General features: G+C 40.3%; 1 protein-coding gene and 1 non-coding gene across 3 annotated transcripts in view; one reads left to right on the top strand and one right to left on the bottom strand.

Moving 5' to 3' along the window:
• EPSTI1 (epithelial stromal interaction 1) overlaps window positions 1-27,562 on the top strand; it is a 159,719-nt gene that overhangs the window by 68,458 nt on the left and 63,699 nt on the right. The gene's annotated exons all lie outside the window — the stretch shown is intronic.
• On the bottom strand, window positions 11,909-12,012 carry LOC115868533. Its single transcript, XR_004045655.1, has one exon. It is a non-coding gene; the product is annotated as a U6 spliceosomal RNA (small nuclear RNA).

Below are 27,562 nucleotides of genomic sequence, written 5' to 3'. Positions count from 1 at the left end.
GCCAAAGCTATTTGCCACTGATAAGCATTTAGTATAATGGATTATACATACATATATAATACAAGTGCTTGACTTTTAGACCAAATAAATAAAGTCATAATAAGAGCCTGTAGAGTAAAAGCAAAGTGTGAACCACATCTTAGAGGCACATTTTCCCCATTTGATGTTCAGATTCACTGTAACCAATAACTGGCCAGTTGCTATTATTGAGTCAACTCGTTGCAAGCCCATGGGAGTCAGAGTAGAACAGGGCTGCAGTGACTGGTTACTGCCCAGGGGCCTCTGGGTGAAACGTAACCCCCGCCCTTTGGTTCTCAACCAAGTGCATTAACCATTTGCATATCAAGGAATTCCAAATTAGGGGCGTATTATAACCATTTTACAGAAGGAGGCCTAGGCCATTTAAAGTGCCCAGAGTAATTGAGATAGTTAGTGATACACCTCAATCTAGGACTTATGATTTGGACGATTAGAGAAAATAGGTATTTTTTTTTAATCTTTTTTTTTGGCAAGAGGAAGTTTAATGACTTTTTTTTAACTGAGTAGGATTGGAAATTATTTTAGTTTAAAGGCCCTATGGGAATTAATGCATAGCAAAGCTTTTACTCAAGAGATACATTTCAGGAAAAAATTCAAAGTCCCAGCACACAAAAAAATGTGCTTATTTTCCAGTCTGCTTTTGTTTTTTCCTTTTTAAATCATTTTATTGGGGACTCATACAACACTTATCACAATCCATATATCCATCCTTCGTGTCAAGCACATTTGTACATTTGTTGCCATCATTCTCAAAACGTTTTCTTTGTACTTGAGCCCTTGTTATCAGCTTATTTCCCCCTCCCTGACCCTCCCTCCCTCATGAACTCTTAATAATTTATAAATTATTATTTTTTTAATGTCTTCCACCGACTTTCTACTTTCACCCACTTTTCTGTTGTCTATCCCCATGGGAGGGGTTTATATGTAGATCATTGTGATCAGTTCCCCTTTTCTCCCCCCACCTTCCCCTTCCCCTCCTGGTATCACTACTCTCAGTATTGGTCCTGAGGGGTTATCTGTCCTGATTCCCTGTGTTGGGTGCTCTTATCTGTATCTGTGTACATGCTCTGGTCTAGCCAGATTTGTAAGGTGGAATTGGGGTCATGATAGTGGAGTAGGTGGCGGAAGCATTAAAGAACTAGAGGAAAGTTGAATGTTTCATTGGTGATACACTGCACCCTGACTGGCTTGTCTGTTCCTTGTGACCCTTTTGTAAGGGGATGCCCAAATGTCTACAGATGGGCTTTGGGTCTCCACTCCGTACTCCCCTCATTCACATCGATATGATTTTTTGTTCTGAATCTTTGATGCCTGATAACTGATCCCACTGATACCTCATGAGCATATAGGCTGGCTGGTGTGCTTCTTCCATGTTGATTTAGTTGCTTCTCAGCTAGATGGCCACTTGTTTATCTTCAAGCCTTTAAGACCCCAGACGTGATATCTTTTTATAGCCACCATGCAACATCAGCTTTCTTCACCACATTTGCTTATGTACCCAGAAAATATGTAATTTAAGGGCATGGTGTCCCTTGGAGGTCTGGGTGTTTGGATCAAAGTGGGGGTAATGAGTTTGATAGTGATATGGTGTTGCTGTGGAGGGAAAAATCGAGTTAGCTCAGAGAGAAAGGCCAACGGCAAAATTGACTTCTATTTCTTTCCAACAAAATCAAAATCTGACTTAAATTTTAGGCAGAAGAAACTCTGAGGAAATTCAAGGGAGCTTCATTTGTGGAAAAATGCCATCATCTTTTAATTCAATTTTTTCATGGACTTTTTGAATTCTTTCCTCTCTCCCTGACATATCTGCTTCACTCTTTATCATGTATGATTGGTGTGCTAGACTGGGTTGACTAGAGAAACAATTCCAGGGACACTCATACATGTGTAAGAGAGAGCTTTATATCAAAGAGCAATTGAATATTGAAAAAATACCCCAGCCCAGTCCAGATCAAGTCCATAAGTCTGATATTAGCCAATATATCTGATACTAGTTCACACATTCCACTTGAAATCATGGTGAATGAAGGAAGATCACAGACCGGTGGGTGAAAAATCTTGTGTATCCAATGGCAGTGGAAGCATCTCAGTGCTGACAAGGGTCTCCACGTGGCTCCTCAACAGGAACATGAAGCAGATAGAGAGTGTGGCCCTCCTCTAGGGAGTTCCCAGAATCCTCATGAGAAGGCCATTTCCCCCACATAGGCTGTGACCTGATTGACAGGGTAGACTCCTCCCCTTCACTCTTACTATCCTCAAGTTGACATGAGATTATGTAACTATCACACTTGTCATTCTCTTCCCAGGCCCCACACTCACTATAGTTCTGTCATTTGGCTCGCTGTAGGGGAGGTGGGCTTTTGTCTTCTCTTCTGGTTGTACTGTACTCCTACATAGAGTTCTCTACGCTGCTTATAAGGGGAAAGGGACTGTTGGAAACACTCTCAGAACCAATCATATTGAATACCAAGTATTACCTCTGGCTCTACCTGTTGATTATATGGTTGAGAAGTTTCCTTCATTTCTGCCCTATGAACCATAGCTCCATTTTGCTTCATTTGAATAACAGTGTGATTAGTTCCTAGGAGGCCCATCTTCTAATTTATCTTACTGTTTTTGTCTCCCACACTGAGCATCTAGGCAGGTCTGCTGACTATGCACAGTTAAGCCCCAAGTTTGCTTTCTAATATGCTCACAAAACTTTTAATGCTCTTCCTGGGATCTTCTGGAGGATACTTAAGGACTAAATTGATCCCTTATCCATATGGTAGGCTTAAATCTAACCTCATGTTTTATAATTCAGGAAAGGTGAATCAAAAGTCAGCCCATTTATAACTTTCTATCTTATGCTAATGAACCTGAACACATAGATTGTTATCCTACCGCTACCTTCAGAAGGAGACTGCAGAGCTGATTAGAAATCTGCTCAGAGAGAATCCTGGCCTACTGAACGTTACATCATGTTAATGATTAAGACCGAATCACAATTTCCACACACTTTCAGTTCTTCCTGCTGATGCCCTAGTGCATATGAACTGATTTCATTCCTATTGCCACCGCCCTGCGATAGGCGTTTGCCACACACCACTTGAATGGTGGTCGGTGCCTTCTGTGTGTCCTTCTACTCCCAGGACTTCAGCAAGGACTCCATCACGGTCTTTGCTACCATTTTCTTCTCTTCATTGTCTAACTGGCTTTTATCAGATTTCATTTTCTTAAGCACATCTGTGGTCCCATATATCCCTATCTAAATACTTCAATAATTTGCAAAGGCGTATTCAATGGATTCTAAACTCCTTATCCCCTCCACGGGGAAAGGGTGTGCTGCCTCTGCAAAAGCGGTGCTGTTGTTAGTTGCTATGGAATGGGCACCTACTCATGATGACCCTCTGTCCAACAGAGCGGAACGCTGTCAAGTCCTGCACCGTCTTCATGATTGCTTGTATTTATCCAGTATCACGTGCTCCTCACTGTGGATTTTAACTTCTTTCTAACCGAAAAGGATCATTTTCCAGCATGTTTTCAGACAATACTAGGCTGGGATCCATAGGTTTTTAATTAATCAAATTTTAGAAGTAAAACATGAGGCTTTGGGGGAAGTAGGTAATTCAGCCTCTCTTCCTAATCTGTCTTAGTCTAGAAGTTCTGCTGAAACCTGCACACCATGGATGATCTTGCTTCTGGCACGGCTTCTATCATAACAACGTGCAAGCCACCATCGTAGGACAAACAGTTAGATGTTAGAGAGGGATTCATTACAGAATTTTAGCCTATGCTGGGTGATTGAAGGGAGTGGTTTAGGAAGCAAGGCTTTACTTTGGGTTGATTATTAGGAAGCAAGGGTCTTATATAATTGGTTATCTAGAAGAAGGCTAAAGCTATCATTGGAAAGGTAGCAGCTGTCAATAGTATTAGCCAGAATTGGAGGGTATTCAATAATTTTTCTTTGGTTTGGACAAAGTTTTGTATATTTTTCCAGGCTCAGACATGTTAGGGAGTAGTCTTAGTTTTGTCTTGATCTATCAGTCCCAGGTTGACAATGTTTGATGTTGGTAGTATATGAAACTCTTTATTCTCAATAGGTAAATGCAAGGCTCAACTGTCTGCTAAGTCTCCTCCTGGATGGCAGCGCAGTATGAGCTTTCTCAGTAGGTAATTCATTGATAAAGGATAAATATTTATGAGATAGCTTTGCTTCATATCTCATCACTGGAGATATGATGATGGTGGTGCCACTATTGGGACCTGACTGGACTCCTGGGTTCCCACTCTAACTGCTCTCCGCATTAATTTTAGAAGATTACGTTACCCCTTAAGCCTCTGTTTCCTCATGTATGGCATGGGGCAGGGATTAGTTACAACGGATACTCATGAAAAGAACGGATAGAATCAACATAAGAGGTGTAGCTTAGTTTTCAGACAGAGAAGCCAAACAAAACATGGAGTATCTCCAAATAAAGACAGAGAGGGAGGAGTAAGAGAAAGGAAATCGCCAAGTTGGGCCTCTGCCTCAAAGGATTGAGCTTGTAAACATCTTTCTCTCTTTATTTTTAACATGAAAGAAAATGTGTACCTTTTGTTGTTGTTGAGGAGATAGATACATAGTGCAGCTTGAATTTGTTCCTCTAATACCACTGTTTCTTTTTGTTTAAGTTTTCTTAAAATTATTTTATTGGGAGCTCTTACAGATATTATAACAATCCATAATTCAATTAGATCAAGCATAATTATATAATTGTTGTATAATTGCTGCCACCATCAGATTTAAAACATTTTCTTTATTCTTGAACTCTTTGATATCAGCTCCCCTTTATCCCCTCCTTCCTCCACCCTACCCCCATGAACTGTTCATATTATATTATAATTATTTTGGGTGGTGGGGGGAGGGGAACCATACCTTACACCATTCAATGTATCTGTTCACCTACAATTCTGTTATTTGTTCCCCGCAAGTGAGGTTATACAGTCATCATTGCTATCAGTTCCCCCCTCCCCACTACCCCTCACCTCTCTTTCTGTACCTTCATGGAATCATTACTCCTGTTACTGTTTCTGAAGGGTTTAACCTATCTTGGATTTCATGCATTGAACAATTTTAATTATACAAATGAACATATGCAGGCCTAACAAGATTAATGAAGTAAAATTAAGACCATAATAGTAAGGGGACAAAATATTAAAGAACTAGAGATTAGTTATATGTTTCATGAGTGCTATATGGCACCCTGGATATATCATCCCTTCTATGTGGCCCTTCTGTGAGGGGCTGTCCTATTATCTTACAGGTGGGTTTTGGGTCTCCACTTTGTCCATGCTCCTTCACATCCATTTGATTACTTGTTTTTGAACTTCTGATACTTATTCCGGTCTACACTTCATGATCACTCAGGCTGGTGTGCTTCTTCCATGTGGGTTTTGTTGCTTCCCTGATAGATGGCCGTTGGTTAACTTCAAGCTTTTAAGACCCCAGATGCTATATCTTTTAATAGTTGGGCACCATCAGCTTTCTTCACCACATTTGCTTATGCACCTATTTTGTCTTCAGCGATCATGTCGGGAAAGTGAGTATCATGCATTGCCACATTATTAGAACAAACCATTCTAGTACTGAGGGAACATTTAAGTAGAGGCCCAAAGTCCATCTGTTTCTTTGTTGTAATACACACACACACACACACACACACACACACACAAATTCATCTATCTTTATATATTCACATATATTCATATCTATATTTATACTTATATTTAATTTTTATTTTCTTGCTCTTTTTCTCTTTTTTCTTTCTTCTTCCCCCACCAACCTGTTTACCTACAGTTCACCTCTCAGTTATTCATCTCAGATACATTTCAATTGACCAAACATGACCAGGAATGCTACACCCTCCTCACCATCAAAGTTTAGATCCCTTGCTGTTCCTCTGTCCTTGTTGTTATTGGCTCACCACTCCCCTCCCCCCATCCTCTCCTCTCCCATGTCCCACTGGAACCATCGGTCCCATTGCTGTCTCCTTGGGATTACTTAACCTGCCTATCTTATATAGAGACCAAGAGAAAAAGAGAAAAGAGGGACCATACAAATAGTTCCAAGTTGAACTGTGGTCCCGAACTAGCGTAGATGAGTAGCTATCTGTTAAATAGTGAGCAGACCATGTTATAATCCATCATTCCAATCCCCCTTTCTTTCAGGAACCGATATCCCATGACCTGCTAACCCAGCAACATTCAAACCCTTTTAGTTCTCTGCATTTGTGACCAAGGGTGTGCCTTCTGTAAGACCCCATTGCTCTTCCTGCAGTCAATGATGGAGTGGTCTAGTGACCTACCCTCTACCCCATTACAACTTTAGACTTTCAGTGTGTCCCCCTTGTGAATATCTCCCAACCAGTTGAGATGAGGTAGCATACAAATGCTGCCCCCGAGTCAGAAGTCTACACTCAGGATTCCTCAGGAACTTCATGGCTTTGCTCCCAGTGCTGGTCTCTTGTACTCACCTCTTGGTTTGCCCCCAAGTGGGTGGGACAGACCAGTGGCACTCCCTGAACTGTATCTTCAGTGCTGTGCTCTGTAGTGCTGTCATTTAGGGAGGGGATGTCATGTCTCAAGCTGAGGCTGGCCTTGCAGTCCTCTCTGCGAACAAGCTGCCCCAAGCAGGAACATCACCCTCAAAACTTGGCGCACTGGAAGGAGGTCTACACACTCTCTCGCCCTTTCCTCTGGAGACATAAACAATACTCTCCCTTTGGGTGGATTAGTGCCCTGTTTCCCCATTGCTGTCTTTTCTCTTCCCCCACCCCTCTGTGGGCTGTAAATGCATAAGGTGGGTACTTGGGATTTCTTTTAACGCAGGTGCTATGTGTATCTTTTTTTTTTGCTTTCATGACCTATGTATCATTGGGTTTGGTCTGGCTCTTGCCAGAGTATCTGGTCATCAGGAACTGTGCAGTATTTACATTTTCCCTTATGCCCATTCTGCTCTTTGAACTGACCTCAGTGGACTCGTGTTGTACTTGTCCTTTTGTGCTTGGCTGACTTCACTCAGCATAACACCCTACAACTCTTTCCAAGAGATGAGGTGCTTCATCTTTTCATCACTGTATTTTACTACTTCATTGTGTGTATATACCAGAGTTTTTTAATCCATTTACTTTTGGTGGAAATAAAAGATGTTTCCAGTTCTTTGCTATTGTGAACTGTACAGTGATGAACATTGGAGTATAGTTGTCTAGTTGTGTCCTGTTTCTTATTTCTTCTGGGTATATACCCAGTAGTGGAATTCCTGAGTTGTAAGGTAACTCATTTTCCATCTGTTGTCGGTATCGCCAAATCACTTTCGACAGTGGCTGTACGTATCTACAAGACCACCAGCAGTGAATGAGAGTGCCTGTCTCACCATACCGCCTCCAGCATTTGTTGCTTTCTGTTTTTTTTTTTAATTGGACTATCCTTGTGGGTGTTAGGTGGTATCTTGTGATTGTTTTAATTTGCATTTCCAGATAGCTAATGATCAGAAACATTTTCTCATACGTTTATTCAGGTTTCCTCCTCTGGTAACCTTCTGCCCACCTCCTCAGTGGGCTACTTGTTGTTTTTTTTTTTTGTATTAGTATTATTTCTTGTAAGGTTGCAGTGTTCTGTAGATTTTAGTAATAAGACCTTTTTCTGATGTGTCATTACTAAGTATCTTTTCCCAGTTTGTGGGCTCTCTCATTACTCTCTTGATGAAGTCTTTCAATGCATACAAGTGTTATATCTTTAGTATGTCCCACCCATCGATTTTACCTTCCTCTTGGTATGCATCCTTCATTATTACTGATAGTCCATATATTCCCTGTGCTAAGGTTCTTAGCTTTGTCCCAATTTTTTCATTGATGATCCTGATAGTTTGGGGATTTACCTTAAGTTCTATGATGCCTGAGTTTGCCCTTGTGTATTGGGCGAGTTAAGGGTTTTGTTTCATTCTTCTCAGGTTGGTATTCAGTTTTTCCAGCACCATTGATTAAAAAGGGCATATGCTTCCAATTTGGTATTTTGGGGCCCTAATCAAAGATCAGTTGTCTGTATTCTGCTTTTACTTCTGAATTTTCTATTCTTATACATTGGACTGGGTATCTGTCATAATGCCAGTGCCATGCGGTTTGGACATCTGTGGATGCAATAATAGGATTTAAAGTCAGGTAATGCAAGCCCACCTACTCTAGTTTTCTCCTTGAGGAGTTCTTTGCCAGTTCTGGGCTTCTTCCCTTTCCATATGAAGTTGATAGTCAGAGTTTCAATTTCTTTGAAAAATGATGCTGGTATTTGTATCAGGATTGCATTGAACCTATATTGTGTCTTAGGTAGGCCTGACATCTTTACAATATTGAGTCTACCGTTCCACAAGAAGAGGATATTTTTTGCTTTTGTGAAGTTCCCTTTTGGTTTCTTGTAATAATGTTCTGTGGTTTTCCTCATAAAGGTCTTTTTTTTTTGGTTAGGTATATCCCTAGATATTTCCATTTATGCTTGGCTATTGTGAAGGGTACTACCTTCTTGATCCTATCAGTTGTATATAACAATCCAATTGACTTCTTCTTGTTGATCTTGTATCCTGCCACTCTACCATATTCCTCTATCGCTTCCAGCACCCTTATGGTGGAACCTTTAGGGTTATCAATCTTTAAAATCATATCATCTTCAAATAATGATAATTTCACTTCTTCTTTCCCAAGATGTATACCTTTAATATCCTTCTGTTGCCCTATATTTATTAGGTAGGACCTCTAGGATGATGGTGGGGACCTCCAGAATAAAAGTGGGGACAAGGGGCACCTTGTCTCGTTCCCTTTTTCAGTGGGAATGTTTTCATCTTTTCTCCATTGATTGTAACTCTGGCTGTTGGATTTTCATATATAGCTTTAATTTTATTGAGGTAATTTCCTTCCAGTCCTACCTTCTTGAGTGTCTTAATTAATGGGTGTTGAATGTTGCCAAATGCTTTTCTGCATCTATTGATATCATCATGTGGTTCTTGTCCTTTTTCTTCTCATTGTGGTAGATGATGTTGATGGATTTTCAGATGTTGAACCATCCCTGCATCTCTGGTATGAATCTCACTTGGTCATGATGAATTATTCTTTTTATTTAGTTTTGTATTTTATTGGCCAAGATTTTAAGTATTTTTGGATCTATGTTCATTAGAGATGTAGGCCTGTAGTTCTCTATTCTTGTCAGATCACTGCCTGGTTTTGTTATCAGTATTATAATAACTTCATAGGAAGTGTTTGGGAGTTTACTGTCTGTTTCTATGTTCTGTAAGAGCTTGTGTAGAATTGATGTCAGCTCTTCCCTGAATGCTTGGTAGAATTCTCCTGTGAAGCCAACTGGGCCAGGCTTTCTTTAGTTGGTAGTTCCATGCTAACCTTATCTATTTCTTCTTTTGCTATGGTCTTGTTCAAGTTCTTGACATCTATAAGACATAATCCGTGGAGGCTTTGTTTATCCAGGTGTCTGCCCATGTCTTCCAAGTCATTGTGTTCCTTGGAGTACAGTCCTCCGTAGTACTGTGTAATTAGTCTTTTAATTTCATTAGGGTCCGTTGCAGTTTCCCCTGTTATTTCCTTCTATCTGGATATTGATGTCTGCTCCTTCCTATCTTTTGTTAGTTTGGCCAACAGTTTGTCCATTCTGTAAATCCTTTAGAAGAGCCAGCTATTTACTGAGTGATTTTCTCCATTGTTTTTGTTTTACCACTCATTTATCTCTGCCCTGAATTTTAGAATTTCTTTTCTTTTGCTATTAGAAGGATTATTCCGTTGACTCTGTTCCAACTGCTGAAGCTTTTGTGAGAGGATATCCACCATAAGTCTCTCCTCCTTCTTCATAAGTGCATTTATCACCATCAAGCATCCTCTGATAACGGCCTTTCCTATACCCCATAGATTTTGATATGTTGTTTTCTCATTCTCATTGGTTTCTAGAAACTTCCTAAATTTGTCTAATTTGGGTCAGTACCCACTCCTTTTGAAGAAGTAAGTTATTCATCCTCTAAGTATTTGCCCTTGCTTTTTTAACCTTTCTTTTCTTGATTTCCAGCATTATGGCATAGTAATACCACTGGTTCTTAATCTTATACTACCTCTTCAATATTTGATCATTGACCAGTTCTTATTCGTATAGTGACTGTGTATTCTTTTCATCTTTTTTTTAATGCTTCCTGTATCATTCAATATCTTGCTCCTAGAAGCCTTCAATATAATCCGAGGTTTGATTTTTTTCCCTTTAATTCTTCCAGTTTGAAATAGACAGAGCATGCCTTTCCTTTATGGCTTTCTAATTTGGGTCTTTGCACTTTTTGTTATAGTGCTCAACTTTCTCTTCTTGAGCTGTCCTTTGAAGTTTTCTTTTAGGCTCTCTTTGTAATTGCTTCTATTTGCTTAACTACTTTATGTTCATCAGCAAGTTTCAGCACCTCTTCTGACTTCTGTTTTGGTCTGCCCCCCCCCCTCCCCCAACACACACACATGCACACACATTCCTTTAAATGATCTTTTGCTTTCTTCATGTATGATGTTTTTGATATCCCACAGCTTGTCTATTCTTCTGTCCTTAGTGTTCAGTGTGTCATCTCCATTGTTAAGAGGTTCTCTGATGTTAGGAGGGATATATTCAAGGCTGTATTTAGGCCTTGGATTTAGGACTTGTTTTAGTTTTCTTCAACTTCAACCTAAATATTCCATAGTTAGCCTTTGACCTTGTTTTGGCTGATGATATTAAGCTTCTCCATCATCTCTTCCCACAAATATACTCAATTTGATTCCTATATATTCCATCTGGTGACATCCATGTGTATAGGCATTGTGTATGTTGTTGGAAAAATATATTTTCAATGAAGAAATTATCCTCAAAATATTCTGTCTTGCAATATCTAGTTTTGTTTCTTTAAAGAAATCATTTTATTGAGGGCTCATACAGCTATTATCACAATCCATACATCCATCCTTTGTATCAAGCACATTTGTATATTTGTTGCCATCATCACTCATAAAACAATTTCTTTCTACTTGAACCCTTGGTGTCAGCTCCTCATTTTTTCCCTTTCTCCCCCACACTCCTTCCCTCATGAACCCTTGATAATTTATAAATTGTTATTATTTTTTCATGTCTTTCACTGACCAATTTCTCCCTTCACCCACTTTTCTGTTGCCTGTACCCTTGGGAGGAGATTATATGTAGATCATTGTGATTGGTTTCCCCCCTCTCCCCCCACCTTCCACTTACCTTCCTGGTATTGCTACTCTCCTTATTTGTCCAGGGGGCCTTATCAGTTGTGGATTCCCTGTGTTTGGAGCTCTCATCTGTACCCGTGTACATGCTCTAGTCTAGCCATATTTGTAAGGTAGAAATGGGGTCATGATGGTGGGTGGGAGGAAACGTTAAAGAACTAAAGCAAAGTTTTATGTTTCATCAGTGCTATACTGCACCCTAACTGGCTTCTGTCTTCCTGTGACCCTTCTGTAAGGGGATGTCCAATTGTCTACAGCAAGGTCATGTTTTCCAACTAGTGTTCCTTCTCCTTAGTGATGCCTTAATCCTATACCATCTTTATAATTGGTGCTTTGTTTGAGCCCATTGTAGCTGCTGTCTCAGTTCACTCCATTGAGGATCTTACTGGTTCTTGACGACCCTCTGCTTTACTAAACATGATGCCCTTCTGCAGGCATGAGTCCTTCCTAATGATGCGCCCGAAGCATATGAGACCGACTTTCACTCTTCTTACTTCCAAGGAGCATTCAGGGTTTTCTTCATCTAATACAATTTTCTTTTTTGTTCTTTTGGGTTTGATAAAGAAAGACTTTTGTCCACAAAGTGATGGCTTTCTTTCTTTTTTTAATTTATGGAATGTTTCACAAATTTGCATGTCATCCTTGCACAGGGGCCATGCTAATCTCTGTATCATTCCAATTTTAGTACATGTGCTGCCGAAGCAAGCATGCGATGGCTTTCTTTTTAACATTTTAAAGTAAAATTTTGCAGTAGATTTGCCAAATGCATCATTTGATTTCCTGACCTCTGCTTCTATAGGAATTGATTAGAGATCCAAGTAAAATAAAATTAGTCATCACTTCAATCTTTGCTCTTTTTTAGCATGATTTAGTTTATTGGTCCAGTTGTGAGGATGTTGGTCTTGACATTGAGTTGTGATCCATAGGGAAGGCTGCAAGCCCTGATTTTCATCAGTAAGTATTTCAAGTTCTTCTCATTTTCAGCAAGTGAGGTTTTTCATCTGGATACTTCAGGTGAACAAGCCTTCTTTCACTCTGGATGCAGCATTCTTCTACATGTAATCCAGTTTCTCTGATTATTTGCTTATTATACAGAGTGCATAAGTATGGTAAAAGGATACAACCTTGGCACACACCTTTCTAGCCTTGAAAGTACACAGCACCCCCTTGTTCTGTCTCCCACAACTGCTTCCCGTTCTATGAACAGATTCGACATAAGCACTGCTAAATGTTCCATTCTTCACAATGTTAACTCTAACTTGCTACTGTCCACATGGTCAGGAAGCCAAAGGAACATCTTTCTAGTAGTCTCTATTTTCAGCCATGATTCATTTGATATCAGCAGTGGTATTCTTTGTCCCATATCCTCTTCTGAGTCCTGCTTGAATTTTGGGCAGTTCTCTGTTGATGTTCTGCAACAACTTAAAAATTATCTTCAGCAAAATTTTGCTTATATGTGATATTAATGATAGTGTTTGATAATTGCTATACTCTATTGTGCTACTTTTCTTTGGAATGGGCATAAATATGAACTTCTTTCTGCCAGTTGGCCAGGTAGCTGTTTCCAAATTTGTTTTCATAGATGAGTGAGCATTTCCAAGGTGCCATCTATTTGTTTCCGCATTTTAATTACTATTCAATCAATTCTCAGGGCCTTTAATGACTCAGCTTTATTGGCTTTTATTTCACACATCATACAATTCAGTAGTTCAATCATATTAGAAAAGAGTTTTACAATCATCTCCACTATCAATTTTAGAGCATTTAATTCTTTCTTGTACTCATTGTCGTCCTCCAATACCTCCCTCCAGCCTCCCCCACTATGGCCCCCAAGAAGCCATCCATGCAGTTACTGTTTCTATAGCTCCACCCATCCTGGATTCGACATGCAGAAAAACATAGAAAAAAATACAGAAAAACCAAACAACACCAAAATACCGCACTGCAGTTTACATTATACCAAGGGTATTCACACCCCTGGTCTGTGAGGGGAATTCATCAGAGGCCTAATTCATGTGTGGACCCTGCCAATGACTTTTTGCTCCCACTGTTATCCATTGCCTTGGGCAAACTGGGTGTTCATAATATAAGCGCTGATACTATTCCCTCCTTTGTGTTTTATCTTTCACAATCCTTGGATCACTTTGACTTCTTTATTCAATACCTTCTGTTCATCTTCCTTCATAAAATGGTCAATGGATTCTTTTTTTGAATAAGTGACTGTGTATTCCTTCCATTTGCTTTAGCTATTCTATATGTAAGAGTAAGTTTTAGAATCTCTTCTGACATCATATTGGTCTCTCTTTTTAAAAAAAAAATACAGTTTTGCTTTCTTTGCATATGGTTTTCTTGATGTCATCCTAAAACTTGTCTAGTCTTCCATTATTGCTTGTCAAACCTGTTCTTCAGATAGTCTCTAAATGTAAGTGAAATCATAGTTTGGATTCTGTGGACTTGTTTTAGTTTTCTTCAGCTTCAACTTGAACTCTCCATAAGGTTTTCAGCGGCTTCTTCCTCTGAAGTGGGGGCTAAGACCTTCATTGTCGCCTGTTGTTGGTTTGGAAGCTCTGCTGACACCTGGCCACTCTGGGCGACCCTGCTGGCATTTGAAATACTAGTGACATAGCTTCCAGCGTCACAGTAACACACGAACCACCACAGTACACCAAACCGACAGGTTCAATTTGAACTTGTATTGGAGCAATTGTTGTTCTATCTTAAAGTCAGCCCCTGACCTTGTTTTGGCTGACAATACTGAGCAAACCTACTGTCTCTTTCCCCAGATACAATCAGTTTGAACCTACATATTGCATCTGATGATGGCCACATATAAAATTTAAACCCACTGCCATATATAGTCATCACTTACATTGTTTGAAAAAAAGGTATTTGTAATGAATTAGCGATCTTCCAAATTCTATCATGCAATCTCCAGCTTGTTTTCTATCACCAAGGCCATTTTTTCCAACTGTTGTTATTTTTTTGTTTCTGACTTTTCCATTTTTAAAAATACTTATACTGTGGTAACTATTCACATTTACCATAGTAATATTAATTTAAAAAAAAATCAACAGCATCAAAGTAAAATCATGGAGGATTTTAGCACAGGAAGAACAGCAGGAGAATGGGATGTGAATTACAAGTGTTTTATTTCTTTGTTAAGTGAGTGAATGCTTACACATTCTGAATATTGATAGAAAAATAATTGTATGTACTTCCTGTATACAATTATATAAATGTGACAATATTTACAAGTAGTCAGTATAACAAAAAATTGGGAGAAAATTTTTTTATCATTACAAGCAAAGGCAGAAAAAGGAGCAGACTTCCTATAAGAAATATGATCATTATAAAATAAAATATAAGTCCAATATGTCAGAAATAACAAAAAAGGACTAGAGGTTAAATTCCATTATGAAAAGAAAAACTCTTGGATTACATAAAAATTGAAACTCTAGCTCTATGCTATTTACAGTCCATGAAACAAAATGGAAAATGAAGGCATTGAAAATATACCTATAAATGCTAATGACAAGAAGGAAGATATACCCAGTGTTAATATCAGACAAAATTGAATCAAGGTGAAAAGTATTCCATAGGGCAAAGAAGATACTGTATGTAGATAAAATACATAATCCAAACGAAAATGAATAGGGCACACTTATCAACATATTTTGGGAATATATAAGTCAAAACTAAAAGACATTAGTGAAGTATCTATAGATTGTAGTATTCTATAATCTATACCTGAAGTTCCTATACCTATAGTATTCTAGATTCTGGATTTGTCAAATTTTCTATTATTTAATGATTCCTTATAGAAATTATGAGATCAAGTGACCAAAGAAACAGATATGGAATAGAGGATTTTACTAACAACTAGCAGATAAAATATGTTTATGAATATATATAAGCAGTTACATCACACATTTAAAAATACAAATTCTTTACAAATGCTAATTCAGTTACCACAAAATTGACTATGATCATGGCCACAATGACACTCGTAAATTCAACACAAAAATTCTAGGAGCCATAGTATCCGGCCAAAATGCAATCAAATTACAAGTGAGCAGTAAGACAGATTCTAGAAGTGTATTCACTTAAAGATGTTTTTTTAAATTACCTTTTAAACTGACAATTAGAACAACCCTAAAGTGAACAATTCATTCAGAATAAAGACATTAAACAATGAAAGCCAAATTAATGGAAACCCACTGCCACGGAGTCAGTTCTCCCTCACAGTGCCCTAAAGACAGTGTCCAAGGTTATAAATCATCATGGAACCCCCAAGCCTCATCTTTCTCCTGAAGAGTGACTCGTGAGTTTGAACAGTCAGCTTTGTGGTACAGCTTACCATCCAATGTTTACCCAACAGCACTTTCAGGGTTCTTAAAAATGAAAGCATATACATTAAAATCTATAGGATATGGCTGAAAAAGATATTTTAAAAATGTAGTCTTAAAAGTATTAGTACAAACAAATAGAAAGAAAATAACTAAATATTTTTACTAAGCACTCTGGAATTATAACCATAAAATAAATGCAAATAAATAGAAGGAGGTGAAAAATTCAAAGAATAATTAAGTACAAAAAGTTTAAGAAAGAAATTTTAAAATTAAGAAAAAGCTCCCTTCTTTATATTTAATCAAAAGTTAGTTGTTTTAAAATTCAAATAGATAAACTTTTGACTTAGCTCCATTGATTATGATGTCGTCCATTGATGCAGTGAATTTTTGAGCGACCTGGAGGAGAAGTACTGGATGTTGCTGGCATTGATGACTTTCTTGTGAGGCCACACTTCCCCTGCCCCACATCCTCTGCATATGTCCCTCCCCCAGTACATTTTATTTATTTCCCCTAGGTTTGCTTTACCTCCTCTGGTACAGATTCAGAAAAGGCAGATGGCTGGTTTTATTTGGAGTTGGAGTTTTCCCAGGTAAATATGGACAGAGAGAGAGAGAGGGAGAGAGAGAGAGAGAGAGAGGAAGGAAATGGGACTTTATCAAGGAAGGCTTATAATCATGCACTATAGCATTTAGCTGTATAAGAAATAAAGGTAGTCAGAAGCTGACCTAAGAAAGTTCTGAAGAGACTGGAAAATTGCTTTTAGTGGGAGTTCCCTTCTTTTCTTTGTGCTGTGGAGTGGTTATGTGTTGGACTACGAACCCCAATGTCAGCAATTCTAAGCCACCACAAGGCTTTCTCTCTGACTCTCTGAAACCCACAGGGGCAGCTCTACCCTGTTGTAGAGTCACTATGAGTTGGAATTGACAAATCAATGGCAGTGACTTGCGTATGGTAACAGAGGGAGCCCTGCTGGTGTAGTGGGGTACCCCCAGAGCGGATAACCAAAGACCTGCGGTTCAAACACACCAGCCCCTCTGCAGGAGAAACATGAGGCTGTCTACCCCTGTGATTACAGATTTAAAGACTCAGAAACCCAAAGGGACAGTTGCGGACAGTTCTACCCTGCTCTGTGAGTTCGAATCAACTCAATAGCACTGGGTCTTCGTTGTAACAGAAACGACACATGGGTGGCTATAAAGAAAGGAACTTATTTCTGACAGTTCAGGAGACTGGAAGTTCAAATGTGGCAGGTGGCGCTAGAGGGAGGTGCTCTCTTTGTATTTTCAGCTTCTTGTAGTAGGCAACCTTTTAGGTTCATCTGAGTTGGTTGTCATTAGAGAGAGTTTGTCTCCTCTTACCTGGGCTGCCTTGCCTCTGTCTCTTTTTTATCACTCCACCGTGATTGGGTTTATGATACACTCTACACTGATATGGTCTTCTTAACATAACTAAGAAAACTCTCTTCCCACATATTTGAGGTGACACAATTCAATCCATAACAGAAGTGTCTGAGCAAAGATGATGAAATCATAGAAAATTGTGTCCAAGAGAGGGAAGCTGTAATCTGATATTTTGGAAGGAGAACATCCATCACTGACAATATCTAGGGTGTATCCCTAGGAGGGTGGCTCAGGCCAAGTGTAAGAGAGTTTGTGGAGATGAGGAAGACAGGAAATTGAGTGATTTTACTCCTTCCAGGGACCCTGTGTAGAGGTTTTCAAAATGATTAAGTGTCTGAACTACTAGCATAGGGTTTTTTGTATTGTAGGCTCTCTTATACAGCTAGGTTGTTTGGAGATCCCAGTAATAGAATTGTTTACCTTTATATGAAGAAGGTTGGTAAAGCACCCCAAATCTGCATATAGTTTGTGCTCAGGCAACTTCGAGGGCTCTATGCTGTGACCCCTAAATTCTCATGAATTTGTCCAAAACAACAATGAAAAATGGCAGGAGGCCTCTGCTGGTTCCAGGTGTGCTAAATGTGTTTAGGACATGCTCAGTCATGCTCTCCTTATTGAGGAATAGAAAATTATTCTAAAAGCACTGAAGGCATATGTACAGAGTCAGAGAGCTAACCAAATACAAATGAAGCTTTTTTGAATGATGAACAAATGAAATGACCAAAATAAGAAGAAGAAAATGAGAGCTTTATAGGGATATAGAAAATCTATGTTGCTGACAGTAGTTAAGGGAGAGAGGAAGACTGAAGTCTTTAATAAATCAGAAGTGGTTGACCAGAGAGAGGAGAAAGAAGGTGGTTTGTTCTGATGCATGCACATGACAGGAGCAGGTATTTCCACAGGAGGGAAGAGGTGTTAGTAATGACCTGGAAAGCAGCCAGGAAACAGAGAGACCGTGCGTTCCACTCCAAAGCCCTGAGGGAGACGGAGCCTGAGAAATTAAAAATGCTTCATTTAGGGGACTTGGGAAGAAGTACTGTTTTCAGGGGATAGTCGGGTATCAGGAAATGCATAAAAGTGAGGAAGACATTCTCTCTTTAAATGTTTCATTTTGAAATTACTTTTAACTTAGTAAGTGGTTGCAAAAAGAACACAGGATGTTCTGGAAAACTCTTCACCTAATTTCCTGTCAGGTCATCTCTTACATAACCACTGAACAATTAGCAAAACCAGGAAATGAACATTGGTACAAACCACAGATTTATTCAGATTGCACCTGTTTCTCACTCATGTCCTTGCTTCTGTTCAGAGTGGGATTAGTACTGTGGCTCAGAATTGCTACCTTCCTATGATGACTTTTTGGTGAAAATATAAATTGAGATAGATCAGGGGTGGCAAACTTTTAAGAAGAAAGAGCCGATCCTTTCCTTCACAATTTAAGAATCGAGAGTCATAAATATATGTATATGCACAGAAATAAAATCACCCTTATATCTATCCTTTAAATATAATTAAACATTATATCATTATATATTTGATTGGATATTATATATTCAATTAAATATAATTGAATAATAGCCTTAAAAATTCTTCAACTTTACTTCAGGCCACATGCGTGTACCAAAAGAGCCTCACATGGCTCAATTGTTGCAGTTTGCTAAACCCTGGTACAATCAAGCAGAGATTAAACATATATGTCTGTTTATAAGCATAACCCCCTGCCCACTGTTAATTGTGACTCATAGCGACCGGACAGGACAGGACAGAACAGAATTGTCCCATGGGGTTCATAAGACTGTAACTTTTTATTGTGATTTGGGCGAAAGTGTACAGGGCATGCTGGTCTTCCTGTTTAATGATTCATACATATGGCGTTTTGTGACATTGATGGCAAACCCTTTAATGTAATAGCATTCTTCCTACTTCCTCCGAGTCCTCCTTCTGCTGTCCATCTTTCCTGCCTTTTAGCTCTGTCCTGGGCAAATGTGGCGCTTTGATCTCCTGTGGTGGCTGGTTGCTGGGAGTGCGTTTCTTCTGGGCGATCTTGTTCACCTACCTCGTGGGCCTCTGTGTTGGTCTGCTGAAAAAGGAGTTCAGCTCTAGGCTTGAAGAGGGAGCAAGGGCCAGTTTGGGGGGTTCTACTGGCCTCTTTCAGATTGGTGTGATGAGGCTGTAAATCGTTCTGAAAGCAGGTTCTCACATCTTTCTCCCATCGGCTCACATGGACGGCTGGGTTTGAATTGCTGACCTTTTACTTAGTAGTTGAATACTTTCACCACTGTGCCACTGGAGCCTATGTATAATATTAAAAAATGTATAAGCATCCTAGAAAAAGAATTTGATTCCTAGATACATATTCTAGAAAAATACTTAGGCATATACGCAAAGATGGAAATACCAGGATGTTCACCAGAAACAATGTAAATATTCATTGATAGGAAAGGTTAATGTTTTTGATATTTATATTATGAAATGCTACCCTGTTGCCCCAAAGTATGTGTTATCTAGAGAAGCAAAACCATTGACACATATATGTACAAGGAAGAACTTTAAATCAAGGGATTTATATCAAAGAACTTTAAATCAAGGCTGTATGGCCCACACAGCCACAGAATGAGTAAGCCCAATCTGGCTCAAATCCACGGGTCCGATGCTAGGCTGGTGGCCCTTTCCAACTCACTTAGCTGTTGTGGCGAGGGAACCAGGAAGCAGGACAACAAAGGAGGAAGACCAAAGCAGGTGAATGCAGAAGCATTACAGCATGTCAGACGTTAAACTTTGATGGCTCCCAGGGTCAGTGGGCAATATGGTAGGCTGCTGATATCTCTCAGGGTTGGCCGGCAATATGATAGTCCTTGGGCTCAAGATCATAGAGTTGGAGGGAGATAGCAACAGATGCAGGATCCTCATCAGTGTGGTGAGATGTGGGTGGGCTTTTTAGAGTGTCTATTTATAAACATATGAATAGGCTATACCCCCAGGAGACATCATTGGCCTGTGACCTGAGTAAGGTGTTGCCTTGCTACAAAGAGCAGCCTGGATTTGTTTACAATAAGTCCAAACAACTGGGGATTCTAGCCCAGCCAAGTTGACACGAAACTCTTACAAGATGTAAAATAAATATATAAATATATATACTCATATGAAAGACTCTTAAGGAAATAAAGCAATTTGCAGAACAAAATATTATAGTACCCACTTACAGAAAAACAAAATTAAATGTTAGGGAAGGCTACCCTAAAATGGACCCAAATCTCATTGGCTTAAGAAGCAGTTTATATCGTTCTCACAGAATGATCCCAGGGCTGGTGTTTGAGCCACTGATCGACTCTTCTCACAGGCATTGAGAGACTTGGGGAGATGTTGATTCTATGATCTGTAGCCAATGATTTTCGAGCTCACATTGGGTGCTGCCAGCCGAGAAGGTGGAACGTGCTTTAGGAACCATGTGGTAAGCTGCTGAGGCAGCCATTTCAGGCCTAGCATATAGTTTTGCCCCCATTGCCTTGACCAGAAATCAGATTAATGGCCGTTCCTCACTGCCAGAGAAGCTGGGAGAGGTCATCCAGCGGTGTGTTCAGGAATAGAGAGACACTTTTCAGAGAATAGCTAGAAGTTTCTGCCTTTCCCGAGGCACTCTTTTCTACAAATCAATCAAAACCAACTAGTTGCTGCCCCATTGACTGAGACTTAAGATGACTTCACATGTGACAAATAGAACTATGCCCCATAGGGTTCTCAATCACTGGCTTTTGGGGACCTCTGGGCAGACTTGAACCTCCGACCTTTCGGTTAACAGTGAGTGTAGTGTGTTAGCTGTTGGCACCCTCCAGGTACTCCAATCCAGATTAATTTCTCTGTCTTCTGAGATACGCCTATGTACAGGACTAGAAACCAGTGTCAAAGGACAAGGACCACATACTTGACAGTGCAGGGTGTTTTCCTTCAGGGAAGGAAGGAACAGTGGAGAGGATATGAAGCAAGCCTTTCACTTCTTATTCTTTACACTCTTCTACTTTTTATATTCATAATTGCATTCATGTATTGCTTTTCTAATTAAAAACTACAGCATTAAAGACTAGTGAAAATGAGAGGAAAGAATCGTTTAAACTACAGTGAGTTCATTTGATTATGATGTTTAAGTGCAAAATGAAGCTCCCCCAAATATTACTACGTATTTCACATGTGTGTTTCCCCCACCACAGTGCTCCTTCTTAGGATGCTGACTGTGGGATTTGCATTTCCATCCCAGGACATTTTCTCTCTCTGTTACTAACATAGGCTCTTTCAACACTTAAGCTGTATGAATGCTTTTTGTTCACACCCAGTTGCATGAAGCAGGCTCAGGCAAAATAAATACCTGCTAGATTTTCCTATAACCCTAAGCACATTGCAGAGACGCTGGAAATATTTGTTGCTCGAATGAATGCACTCGTGAGTGTTAGAATGATTATTTGCTCACCATCTCAACTGCATGGTGGTGGAATTCAGGGTCGGGAAGCTGAGGGTCGGGAATGTATTGCTCGATAGTTTGTGTACAAATGGTCCCAAAGAGACACAGAGGTTTTGTTTCCAAATGTGCTGTATGCTGTGAATTATTCACAAGTTAGAATTGCATGGACCTAAGATAATTATGCATATTAAATATGCCTCTGTAGTATTGTAGTGATTCTCAAGATCACCAGAGGTGCTTTGTGAGGAATACAGGTTCCTTGGTTCTGCTCCAGATGACTTGGATTAGAAGAAATGCTAAAGCTTGAGCCCAGTGGTTTTTTCCCAAATATCACAGATGATCCCATTGCTCTATAAACCCCAGAATGGCATCTGCAAAGCCTGTTCCTGGTAAACACCACCAGCGTGTGCTTTTTTCTCTTTGTATTGGAGAAACGTTTCCAGGGCCCTGAAACAATGCATCAGCCACCAAGTTATATGTTAGAGATTTTCCTTAAACTCATGGTCATCCTTGAGTCCATTCTGACTCCTGGTGACCTCTTGGGTTACTGAGTGAACTGCTGTGGAGGGACTTCTTGGCTGTAATCAGCGTGGAAGCAGTCCAACAAGCCTTTCTTCCATGGAGACACTGGGTGTGATTGAAGTACCAACCTTTGGATTAGCAGCTGATCACAAACCATTAGCATAGGATCAGGGATGTGACCTAATCCCACGGGATACTCTTAGAACTGATTGACTGATCACATGATAGGGGATGACTGCGTAATTATGTAACTGCCAAATTACACCCTTATGGAATGGCTAAACCCTGAGACTCATGGCCCAGTCAAGTTGCCCCTATTTTGGAGGTCAGAATTCAATCCATGCTACATGTATAGATCTCACTGACAGCAACTCCCTTGATTATGTTGTGTAACCATCCCCAGTGTCCACTGCCAAATTTTCCTTCAACATACATAGAAAGGCAAATGTTTCTTAAGCAATAATGCCCTTTCCTCTGTCTCTCCCATCCTTGGTAGCTACCATTAAAAGCTGATCCCTCTATTTGCTGATTCTAAGTGTTTCATGTGAAGGAGATTATGAATTGCTTGACCTTTTTTTGTCCCATAGTTTTACAACTTGCTCTTAGTGCCCTATCCCCCACTGGGCATTGTTCCTGAGATTTAACCACCTGAGATGCATGATGTAGATACAATTCTTTCCTTTCTCCCATTCCACGTTCTCTTCCTCAGAGAGTCTTACCCATGGTGCTAGATTGATAACCCTTGCCCAGGTGTCCTTAGGTGTTTATGCAAAAGATCTTATTCACATATTCTGCTCAACCCATTAGCTAAGTTCAGAAAACCAGCTTATCTGCTCATCAGCAATTTCTAGGAAGACCAGTTCTACTGGACAACCCCCTAGCACATGGCAAGGTTCATCCTCATTATTTAAAACATCCTTTTGGTTGCCATTTTGACAGGTGTGAAATGGTATCTTGTTCTAATTTACATGTCCGTAATTACTAGGGAGAATAAACATCTTTTCACAGGCATAGCGCTCATGAGAGCCAGCCAGTGCAGTAGCTAGAACTTGGAAGACTTAGGCAGCCCAGAGCTGAGTCCTGGTTTTGACTTTTATTAGATGTGTGACCTTGAACAAGCGGCTCCTATAAATTGTGGATGATAATAGTACCCTACGGAGGTTTTGGTGAAGTTAATATATGCAACAGACCCGGACACATAATAAGCACTATGTAAGTCCTAGCTATTTTTAATAACGTTGCGGTTGTTCTTTTGATTATTGCTGTTAATTGGGTTTCTCCTTTATGAAGTTCATGTTTCTACTGTTTGACCTTTTTTTTTCCCTCTATTGGGTTGATTGGTGGTTTTTAAAAAAATTTAATTTGTTAGGGTTCTTTATATGCCCATCGTACAAATCCTGTTTTCCTTTTCTTTAAAAAGATTTTTTTATAAATACGACTTTCTATTTAAAGTTGATATATTCGACAATATTCAAGGAATCAAACAGTTTTGAATAGAATAATAATTTAAAATATTGGCCTAAAAATAGGAGAAACAGAATTTTGCTGCATAAAGTGAAAAATATGCAAGGGGACTAAACAAATTCTGAACAGTATTCACTTCCCTCTAAAAGAAGAGAAAGAATGTCTCCCGTACTGTATTTTACATTCATACCGAATGCTACCGTGAATCACTGCATTTGTAATTTTCACTATATAGGTATGTGTTCATGTATGAAAAGCAATGGTGAGACACTATGAATAAGATGAAATGAGAGCCCAGGAAACATTTACATGTTCACAAAAGAAAAAAACACCAGTGACCCTCATTGTCTATCATTTTCTATGTATGTACGAATTCTAAGATAACAGATAAAAAAATAAATGTTCACATAGCAACAATGGTTTGGAGCACAGAACAAAATTCTGAATGTTGTGGTTTTCAGGGCAATGGCTATGACTGAACCCCCTTCTTCAACAGTAGAGCCAAACTCGACTTCTTTTTTCCTTTTCTCTGCATATAAAGGTCAGATCATTAAAAACAGCACCAACCTCAACCGGCAGAAACAAATCCAGCTGGTCACACTCTGGTGGCCCTTTGGGACACAGCTGACCTGCAGAGATGTTTGTTTGGCTGGCACAGTGTTGGCCCACAGTGCGTCCAACTAATTTGAATGAGCGACTGAACAATTTCACATTTAAAGTGTTCGGCATGTTGGCGCTACCTTTAAAAATGAGGTCATCGGGCTCTGTTAGCATGGATCTCTGTAGGACAGTGTTGGCTGGGAGCTGAGACGCTGCAGCAGGTCACTCCTTGGTCCCCACAGTGACCCCAGGGACAGTGGCCACTCACCCCCGCGTCTGAACTCCTGTTGCTCTCAGGCTCGTTGATTTCCATGGGGAGCCAGTGAGAGGAGGTCACCCCGCCGTGCACACTCCCAGCAACAAGCACACAGGACCCAGGGGAGGTTCGCAACCGAGTGAGGGCACTGAGAAATCGCTTGAAAACCAGTATGAGAGATAGATTGCATTATGCTTGCCTCCCACCACCAAATATGTTGTAAATACTAACTTCTGTGCCTGTGGTTTGGACATCAAAGAAGGAAGCCCAAAGAAGAATTGAGGCATTTGAATTATGGGGCTGGCAGAGTCTATTGAAAGTCCCATAAACTGCCAAAAGAATAAACATCTGTCTCAGATGAAGTATGGCCAGAATGCAGAGGCAATGATAGTAAGACTTCATCTCACGTACTTTGGACATGTTGTCAGGAGAGACCAGTCCCTGAAGGACATCATGCTTGGTAAATAGCAGGGCGATGGCAAAGAGGAAGATCTTCAACAAGATGGATTGACACAGTGGTTGAAACGATGGGCTTCAACTCACGGGCAAGTGTAAGAATGGCATAGCACTGGGCAGTGCTTCCGTCTATTGTACGTAGGGTCACTATGAGTCAGATGGGACTCAACAGCACCTGATAACAATAGCATGCCCGTGGTTATTATGTCAATTGTGAATGGGTCGATGTCGTTACTCATGTTAATTAGACAGGATTAGTGTAGCCCTGAGTCCATCCCCCTTCAGCTAAGACAGCAGAAGAGACGATTTACTGTGCATCTTACATTGAGCCACAACTGAGAACATAACGATGCCAGGGCCCAGGGTCACCATTGGACTGGTTAAGTATGAGCCCGGTAGGCCTCTCAGGGGCTCTTGGTGATTGAATGGCGAGGGAAGTTCTAGATCCAAAGAAGTTCTAGCCAGTAGCATGCAGTCAGCCATTTGTACCAGTGTCCCGGCCTCGGGCATTCCACAGTCCTGTAGCTGTGGCTTCTGAGGGTGCACACGCTAGTTTACTTGGACCTGGCCTCGTCTTTCTTCTCTTGCTCTTCCGTGGGCACATTTTCCTTTCCTCCATGTGGCTCTCATGGTTCAGAGGTTTCTAACAAGATAGCGTTAAAGCTGAGAGACAGTTCCTCTTTCTCTTTTTTTATTTTTAATTTAAAAATCTATTTTATGTAACCCATTATACCTGAAACATGATCATCTCGACATGTAATCAATATAAAAGTGATTAAGACATTCAAACTTCCTCTCTGTCTGAGTCTTTGCACTGTGACGTGTCACGTCTCCATCACCTGCTGCACATCACCATTCGGACGAGCCACAGTGCAAGTGCACAGCGGCCAGGTGTGGTTGGTGGAGATGGCCGGTTATTCTTTGTCTGGTTATTCTTTGTCCGTCTCAAGTGGTGCCTGGTGTGGGTCGCAGGAGGAGACACAGATTGCCCGGGGTAGATTCTAAGAAAGAATCATTAGTGATTACCAAAGACCCGCTTTGACCAACACCCCAGCATTGGGCACACCTTACAAGACCCTGTCTGATCTGCCCCTTATTGCTTCCTGGTCTCAACTTCACTTACTTCTCTCGTTCTCTGGGCTGCTCCTCAGAGGCACCAGGTGTGAACCTGCTCCACGTCAGGCCTTGGAGCCAGCTGTTTCTTCCACTGAGTGCCCTCCCCCGGGCGGGAGGCATCATCTTCACCATGGGCTGCAGGTCTTTACTCAGAACAGTTCCTCTCTTGAGCTATAAAAAGAGATTAAACGAGGGAGCAGAGAAATATGGGCAGAAAGAGATGTCAAGCTAGGTAGAGATCACCTAGGAGCAGAAAATTAGAAGCTGGAGACCGTCCTCCCAAGCCGACACAGAGACAGCCTTCCTCTAGATCAGGGGTAGGGAGCTTGTTCTGCCCAGGGCCATCTGGCCCTTTATAGCATCATTCTCAGGCCATACAAAATCAGGAACTTAAAAAATTAGCTTGCTATATTTAGTCAAACATTTCATAAATATGCGATGGCTGGCAGGGCTTCTCTTGAGGGAGGCAGGTGCTGTTAGCTGCTGTTGATGACCTTGAGGGCCCCATACAGCCTTCAAGCCAGACATGCCCACCCCTGCTCTAGAGCCTTGAACTCAGATTTCTGGCTTCCTGAACTGTGAAAAAATAAAAGTCTTTTGCTTAAAGCCACCCAACTTGTGACATTTCTGTTACATTAGCACTCGATACCTAAGATAAGGGACCAATTCACCACCATCCAGTCCATTCTGAGTCACGTAAGACGGGGTAGAACTGAGACTGTAAATCTTTATGCAAGTAGAAAGCCTCGTCTTCCTCTGAGGGAGTGGCTGGTGATGTTGAACTGCTGAATTTCTGGTTTCCAGCCCATCTTATAACCTACGATGCCACTAGATCTCCTCTAACAAACTAAGATAGTAGTAATTAAGACAGTAGTTGTCATATTGCTATTCAATTTCCTTTTGTGTCTTGTCACGGTTCCACAGTGAGGCTGTGGTTCACCAGGTAGAGAAAGGCGCTCAGCCTCTTGCAACCCTCCTGTGATGAGTTGCATGTGGCTGGCTTGCTCTCGGCCTCCTACAGTTGTTAGTTTTTCAGTTCTTTTATATATTTTTTAAATTTTGCAAAAATGTTACAAAAATTTAACCTTTGCAATTCTGGGTTATGAAATGAACTGGCAGATACACCCTATTCACTATCTGTTTTTTCCAATATTGTTTATCCTTCCAAAAGAGTCTTTTAAAATTTTTTATTTTGGTGATCGCCATGAAACAGAATTTAAAATACCATCCTATTTCAGTAGAATGAGTCATATCTTTTTTTTCCCCTTCCTGATTTCTAACAATGCAATTTATCCACCAGACATCTCACCCTACCTCTTGACCAGATTTGCATGGTCTTGGGAGAGATTCGTACACGCCTGTATGCTCTTGGGCTTGACAGGAGCCGTCAAGCATGAATTGCTTCGCCCTATCTCCCAAATTTTTTCCAATGTCCAAGGTTTGACAATGGTTAAGAATCTCAACTTAATTCTTGATAATCTGTTTGCTCATTCTTTCTCATCTCTTCAGGGCTGCTTCTGATCTACTTTAAGAATTGATCACCTAGACTGAGAAATAATTCCCTTGTATGTATCATGTTGTTATTATGTGTTGTTGTTTTCTACCTTTGTAACCGTGACTGCTTCCTTTCACATCTTTTCTT

This window comes from Echinops telfairi, unplaced genomic scaffold (assembly GCF_000313985.2).
Source record: "Echinops telfairi isolate 266 unplaced genomic scaffold, ASM31398v2 ScPeMD7_11;HRSCAF=52, whole genome shotgun sequence".
NCBI classification, from domain to species: Eukaryota; Metazoa; Chordata; class Mammalia; order Afrosoricida; family Tenrecidae; genus Echinops; species Echinops telfairi.
Note: the sequence above shows the minus strand (reverse complement) of the source record. Positions and strands in the feature narration are given on the sequence as shown.